We start from the raw sequence: 8,445 nt of genomic DNA on the forward strand, positions 1-8,445 counted from the left end.
TCGTTTGCAGAACGCGTGTCGACTCTTCAGCAGCTCCACAAAAAAGGCAGGAAAGAACAACCCCAGCGGAAGTGCCCGCTCACGCCTGTTAGTCTCATTTTCAGTTGTCATTCTTTTCTGAATGCTCTTTCTGTAATATCGTAAATTGATCAGTGTGGCCAGCAGTCGAAAAAAATCTTTAAGCTTTACAAAGCAAGTTAATCGTATAGTAATTACTGATCACTGCTGACGATAATCGCTCTCATAGGCTTGGAAAGGTTTCAAGTATGTGTGCAATTGTGATGGAACCATCTTTTTAACACACATATATTAGCTTCACTTGTATGTACGCTTGTTTGTAATACTCTAGGCTAGGCGCGCAAAGGAGAGTTTCACCCATCTAGTGACAATTATTGAATACTTGCGGCAGTGGTTAAATAACTTGCTAAAAAAGGAGTTGCGCTTAATAGCGGAGACACGAACCTCTGTGCTACGGTACTATCAATATCAAATATCTAAGAGAATTGTAGCTACTAAAACTGCACCATATTTGTGTGTGTTTTTTTTTAGTTTTTTTAAACTATATTTAAATTATCTTATATACATAGCAGCAAAAAGAAAAAAAGCAGTGACCATTTGTATTACATTTCGCAATTAAATTTTTTTTTTCCATAATTTACGATTTCTTCTCGAACGCAAGCGAGATTTTTGAGACCCGAGAAATCGAGAACTTGACTTCTCTCGAGATTCTCGTGTCTCGAAGTACTCGAAAATATCGCGAGCTGTATGGACCGTATTTATACACTTGTTTTTTTTTTTTATACTCAGTTGAGCAGAGCTCACAGAGTATATTAAGTTTGATTGGATAACGGTTGGTTGTACATATATAAAGGAATCGAGATAGATATAGACTTCCATATATCAAAATAATCAGGATCGAAAAAAAATTTGATTGAGCCATGTCCGTCCGTCCGTCCGTCCGTCCGTTAACACGATAACTTGAGTAAATTTTGAGGTATCTTGATGAAATTTGGTATGTAGGTTCCTGAGCACTCATCTCAGATCGCTATTTAAAATGAACGATATCGGATTATAACCACGCCCACTTTCGAAATTTCGAAAAACCGAAAAAGTGCGATAATTCATTACAAAAGACCGATAAAGCGACGAAAATTGGTAGATGAGTTGAACTTATGACGCAAAATAGAAAATCAGTAAAATTTTGGACAATGGGCGTGGCACCGCCCACTTTTAAAAGAAGGTAATTTAAAATTTTGCAAGCTGTAATTTGGCAGTCGTTGAAGATATCATGATGAAATTTAGCAGGAACGTTACTCTTATTACTGTATGTACGCTTAATAAAAATTAGCAAAATCGGAGAAGGACCACGCCCACTTTTAAAAAAAATTTTTTTTTTAAGTAAAATTTTAACAAAAAATTTAATATCTTTACAGTATATAAGTAAATTATGTCAAGATTCAACTCCAGTAATGATATGGTGCAACAAAATACAAAAATAAAAGAAAATTTAAAAATGGGCGTGGCTCCGCCCTTTTTCATTTAATTTGTCTAGGATACTTTTAACGCCATAAGTCGAACAAAAATTAACCAATCCCTTTGAAATTTGGTAGGGTCATAGATTTTACGACGTTAACTGTTTTCTGTGAAAATGGGCGAAATCGGTTAATGCCACGCCCAGTTTTTATACACAGTCGTCCGTCTGTCCTTCCGGATGGCCGTTAACACGATAACTTGAGCAAAAATCGATATATCTTTACTAAACTCAGTTCACGTACTTACCTGAACCCACTTTATCTTGGTATGAAAAATGAACGAAATCCGACTATAACCACGCCCACTTTTTCGATATCGAAAATTGCGAAAAATGAAAAAAATGCCATAATTCTATACCAAATACGAAAAAAGGGATGAAACATGGTAAGGTAATTGGATTGTTTTATTGACCCGAAATATAACTTTAGAAAAAACTTTATAAAATGGTTGTGACACCTACCATATTAAGTAGAAGAAAATGAAAAAGTTCTGCAGGGTGAAATAAAAAACGCTTAAACTCTTGGCAGGTATTACATATATAAATAAATTAGCGGTATCCAACAGATGATGTTCTGGGTCACCCTGGTCCACATTTTGGTCGATATCTGGAAAACGCCTTCACATATACAACTACCACCACTCCCTTTTAAAACTCTCATTAATACCTTTAATTTGATACCCATATCGTACAAACTCATTCTAGAGTCACCCCTGGTCCACCGTTATGGCGATATTTCGAAAAGGCGAACACCTATAGAACGAAGGCCCACTCCCTTTTAAAAATACTCATTAACACCTTTCATTTGATACCCATATCGTACAAACAAAGTCTAGATTCACCCCTGGTACAGAAAGGCCCACTCCCTCTTACAATACTCATTAACTCCTTTCATTTGATACCCATATTGCACAAACGAATTCTAGAGTCACCCCTGGCCCACCTTTATGGCGATATCTCGAAACGGCGTCCACCTATGGAACTAAGGATTACTCCCTTTTAAAATACTCATTAACACCTTTCATTTGATACCCATATCGTACAAACGCATTCTAGAGTCACACCTGGTCCATCTTTATGGCGATATCTCGAAAAGGCGTCCACCTATAGAACTAAGGCCCACTCCCTCTTAAAATACTCATTAACTCCTTTCATTTGATACCCATATTGCACAAACGAATTCTAGAGTCACCCCTGGTCCACCTTTATGGCGATATCTCGAAAAGAGGTCCACCTATAGAACTAAGCCCCACGCCCTTTTAAAATAATCATTAACACCTTTCATTTGATATCCATATCATACAAACAAATTCTAAAGTCACCCCTGGTCCACCTTTATGGCGATATCTCGAAAAGGCGAACACCTATAAAACGAAGGCCCACTCCCTTTTAAAAATACTCATTAACACCTTTCATTTGATACCCATATCGTACAAACAAAGTCTAGAGTCAACCCTGGTCCACCTTTATTGCGATACCTCGAAAATGCGTCCACCTATAGAACTAAGGGCCACTCCCTCTTAAAATACTCATTAACTCCTTTCGTTTGATACCCATATTGCACAAACGAATTCTAGAGTCACCCCTGGCCCACCTTTATGGCGATATCTCGAAACGGCGTCCACCTATAGAACTAAGGCCCACTCCCTTTTAAAATACTCACTAACACCTTTCATTTGATACCCATATCGTACAAACGCATTCTAGAGTCAACCCTGATCCACCTTTATGGCTATATCCCTAAATGGCGTCCACCTATAGAACTATGGCCCACTCCCTCATAAAATACTCTTTAATGCCTTTCATTTGATACACATGTCATACAAACACATTCCAGGGTTACCCTAGGTTCTTTTTACTACATGGTGATTTTCCCTTATGTTGTCACCTTAGCTCTCAACTGAGTATGTAATGTTCGGTTACACCCGAACTTAACCTTCCTTACTTGTTTTTACTTGTGACTTTCTTGCTGATTATATTGCTTCAATGACATTTAACTCAAAACACACAGAGTATATTAACTTTGATTGGACAACGGTTGGTTGCACAGGTATAAAGGAATCAAGTTAGATATAGACTTCCATATATCAAAATCATCAGTATCGAAAAAAAATTTGATTGAGCCATGTCCGTCCGTCCGTCTGTCTGCCCGTTAACACGATAACTTGAGTAAATTTTGAGGTATCTTGATGAAATTTGGTATGTAGATTCCTGGACGCTCATCTCAGATCGCTATTTAAAATGGACGATATCGGACTATAACCACGACCATTTTTCGATATCGAAAATTTCGAAAAACCGAAAAAATGCGACAATTCATTGTCAAAGACGGATAAAGCGATGAAACTTGGTAGGTGGGTTTACCTTATGACGCAGAATATAAAAGTAGTAAGTTTTTGGACAATGGGCGTGGCACCGCCCACTTTTAAAAGAAGGTAATTTAAAAGTTTTGCAAGCTGTAATTTGGCAGTCGTTGAAGATATCATGATGAAATTTGGCAGGAACTTTACCACTATTACTATATATGTGCTAAATAAAAATGAGCAAAATCGGATGAAGAACACGCCCACTTTTTAAAAAAAATTTTTTTAAAAGTCAAATTTTAACATAAAATTTAATATCTTTACTGTATATAAGTAAATTATGTCAACATTCAATTCCAGTAATGATGTGGTGCAACAAAATACAAAAATAAAAGAAAATTTCAAAATGGGCGTGGCTCCACCCATTTTCGTTTAGTTTGTCTAGAATACTTTTAATGCCATAAGTCGAACAAAAATTTACCAATCCTTCTGAAATTTGGTAGGGGAATAGATTCTATGATGGTAACTTTTGTGAAAATGGCCGAAATCGGTTCAAGCCACGTCCAGTTTTTAATCACAGTCCACCGTCTGTTCTTCCGCTCGGCAGTAACACGATAACTTGAGCAAAAACCGATATATCTTTACTAAACTTAGTCCACGTACTTATCTGAACTCACTTTATCTTGGTAAAAATCTGTCGAGAAGCTCGCGAGCCTTACGAGTAATTCGAGATTCGAGAATCTCACGAGCCTTACGAGTAATTCGAGATTCGAGAATCTCGCGAGCCATACGAGTAATTCGAGTTTCGAGAATCCCACGAGAAGGCGAGACTCGCGAGAAATCTCTTCTCGAACATGTTCGAGAAATCGTAGGCTCTAAAACAAATCTAAAAAAACGTTTTCAGAAAAATTCGAAAAAAAAATTTAAGAAATTTTGAATTGTGTACAATTTGTGTAAACAAATCAATCTAACAAAATTAAAATTTAGCACTCTCAAAGTTTGTTTTGATTTTTGAAAATTTTATTTAGGAAGGGTGTTTCTAACTTTGTCTGAGGTAAAATTTAAAACACAGTTTTAAGGGCTTATAACTTAAATTTTATCGATCTAATTATATTTAACATTTGGGCTACATAACAGCATACTCAGAAAAGTACAGAGAACACCGAAAAAAGTAAGTCTTTACGAAAATGTCTAATGCTATCTCGAATTTTTGATTTTTTTCGAAATCTGTTTTAAGATCGGTTTGCATAGCTTTATTTAAAAATTCATATAATTATATTCCATAAATTTCAAAAAAATGTTCAATGGACGATATTTGTAAGAAATTACCACTGCTATTTTTCTGTTCATTGCTGTAAATACATATAAGTGCAAATTTTGGCTAGTTTAGTTTTACGTGTGTCGCCAGCTGACACTCAAATGCGTCAAGAGCTTTTGATCAAATTTACCACAAATTCGATTGGTTTTTTTGTATTTGTTTTTGTAGTTTATATCAAATTAAAACACCGCATTTGCATGTGTTAACACACACACGCTTTTCATTTTCTGCACATTTTTTCACTCATAGGTGTGAAACGGCATTATGATAAGCACCAAGTTTGGCCAGCTCGGTACAATCATCATCCTGGTTGGCCCGATGGTACTCCAAAATTCATTCTGTGGCCTTTGGTAATAGAGATTAACAACATTGCCTTCTTGCAGGTTCACTTGATAATGGATTCACTAATCGTCACTGGCTCACCCAAATTCTGTTAGCCAATGTAAGTCGGTTAATTCGTTGATTGTGTCATACTCCCTATTTCTAGCTTGATGAGCTCAGGAAGGGGATAACTCACCTCATCTGTACTTTTTCCAACAAAGAAGGAACGTAAGGAGGTAGAAATTGAGAAGGAAGAGAAAGGAAATATGGAAAGTCTGAGGAATATGAAGCGGAAAGGAAAGAAAATAGAGACAAAGAATAGAGAGAATAGAGAAAGAGATGAATGCGAGGAGCAAGAGAAAGTGGAGAAATAAAATAAAAATTAAAGAGGCAGAGAGTTTAGGCTGAAAGGAAAAAGGCTAGATGCAAAGGATGGAGAAGCGTGAAAGAAAGTGAAGGAAGAAAGATAAAATGAAAGGGATAGGCTGCGCAGTCCCTCTTTCCCAATGGGAACTTATAACCAAAAGGGTAAGGTATTGGTGAACAGTGGGGTAAGGGGAAAAGGAGAGAAAAAGGGGATCACATCGGTAGAGAAAAAAAATTTACACTAACAAATTGACAATTAAAACTATTCAAAAATATAATTAAAATTATTAAAAATTTAAAATTATTCAAAAATATAATTCAAAATTTATGTAGGGATTTTACCTCAGAATTTAAGATAATACTTAGAAACATGTATACGCTTTTATTTTGACATTATATTAATGGTATAAAAACTCATGATAAGTCGCATATGCGCGTCTTGAGATGTTCGTCGTCGTTAAATCTAGTACTTCGCAAATATCTTGCTTCCTATGTCTTGTTCGAGTGTCGCTCATTTCGAAGTGGAACATCATGAAATTCTTCACAGGTCCAGCCTGAAGTACTTTTTCGTATTTTCAGGAACTTCTGAGTTAAGGCTCGAGAAGTTGCTTAAACTTTGCATCCATCTAGAGTAGATACATATTAATAAAGCAAACTCGTTCAAATACATTAAATATCATCGATTCAAAATGTTAAGGAACGCCCGTGGCTCAGCCCTTTTAAGACTCAGTTTTTCAAGCATCGTAAAAAAAAATTGGTAGAGAAGATCTACATGCTATATTAATGAGTGCGTGAAGTTGTTGTGCTGGATTTTGGGAATTAAGTATAATTGCTCTTGATTATTGTGATGATATAGCGATTTACGAAATGTTTTAGGGAATCGATATATTAAAACTTTTTAGCTTTCTGAATGTTTAAAAATTATATTTTTATTTTTTAAACACAAAAAAAAAATGTCAATGTACATATATACAATTTTGTACATGTGATTTTCCTTTCAATATAACAACTCAGTTAAGAGCCCATCAGTGTTGCCATATATTTTTTTTCCAAGTCGTCAAACGCCGCCCAAAAAATCGTCAAAAATCTTCATATCTATGGCAACAAACAAAGTCGATTTAGGACAAAATTGAGTTATTACCAGGTGCCGTACGATGAGATCGCCGATTTCATTCAACATTATTATCTTTAAAAGCGCTTTCCTGGAAATTGTCTTTGGTTGTTATTTTTTGTTGCCACATATAACATATAAAAGCCTTTTTAATTTATTTTGTTTTATTTTATAAATGACAAAAACGTCTTAAAATATAAATTTTGTATTACATATAAAAGGTACTTGTTTTCAGTCTATTTCATTTCTTAGTTTAACATTTTCGCGTTAATTTTTTTAGCATATTTATTTGCGGTTCAATATTATGAAAGGAAAAGTTATTTAATTTTAAATAATCTTGAGCTCCAGGTCTAACAATAATTGTTTTGTCTTATTATTGTTATGATACATTTTTTTTCTTTCTTCTATTATAATTTAATTAAAACAATTTTTGCATTTAAGAAATAATTTATCATAGCAATAATAAGATAAAATAATTATTGTTAGGCTTTGAGCTCGATTCGAACAAGCGATCTTACTAGTCAGTAGGCTGATATAACAACAACAATTGTAATGTATCAGCTTCCAGACGGTTTCTGATTTTTATTTTGTTTATTTTAGAAAAATTCGTTCTACATTCTCTGATGAGAATGACAAGCACATTACATCTGCAACGAATGCAGCGTATGTAGTCAGCTCTTTTGGTAGTAGAAATAGTTTTCCAAAACCTTCTACGGGAACCTTAGAAATGTCTTCGAAATATGTCTTAAATTCTACAAACTTCAATTACCTATACCCGCTATCAATATCCTGAATAATTTTCTGATCTATTGTATGTGGAGAATGTTGCAAGGCCAGATGCAAGGACAACTTCTTTGGGATCCAAGAAACTTATGTAGTACAAAATTGCTAAAATCAAAAAGCTTTTTAATTTGATCATACAATTCATTATAAAAATAACACAATCTTTTTTAAATTTTACATTTTCTTGCTCGGAAATGTTAGAGGCAGTCTTAAATTGTCATATTTCTTTACAAAATCGTCCAAGCGTCATTCTAGTTGAAAATCGTCAAAATGACGAAGGCGTCGTCAATCTGTCAACGCTGGGGCCCATTACTGATACTTAGCATAAACTTGACTTGGCTTGAGAACTGTCACTTACAGTTATGTTAAATGAACATTGCATGTTACTGATTACTCAAAACTTAGCAACACTTAACTTGACTTAGAAGTCTGTTGAATTTTGATTTTCTATGTAGGTTCTAAGTGACGTTTACATTTTGAGATGCCATTTGTTTGTTTCCATTTCATTTTGACATTTTGTTATACAAATTGACATTTATTGATTATGATGCCAGATTGTATGCGCTAAGTGGAGTATAATCGTGTCTAAGTTGCCAAGTTTACATCAAGTTAAGTCAAGTCTATGCTAAGTATCAGTAATGGGCCCTTTACTCAGCATAAACAGAAAAAAGTAAAAACTAAATTTAAAATGTGTATTTGATTGCATGGCGGC

This window comes from Eurosta solidaginis, chromosome 1 (genome assembly GCF_040869045.1).
Source record: "Eurosta solidaginis isolate ZX-2024a chromosome 1, ASM4086904v1, whole genome shotgun sequence".
Lineage (NCBI taxonomy): Eukaryota > Metazoa > Arthropoda > Insecta > Diptera > Tephritidae > Eurosta > Eurosta solidaginis.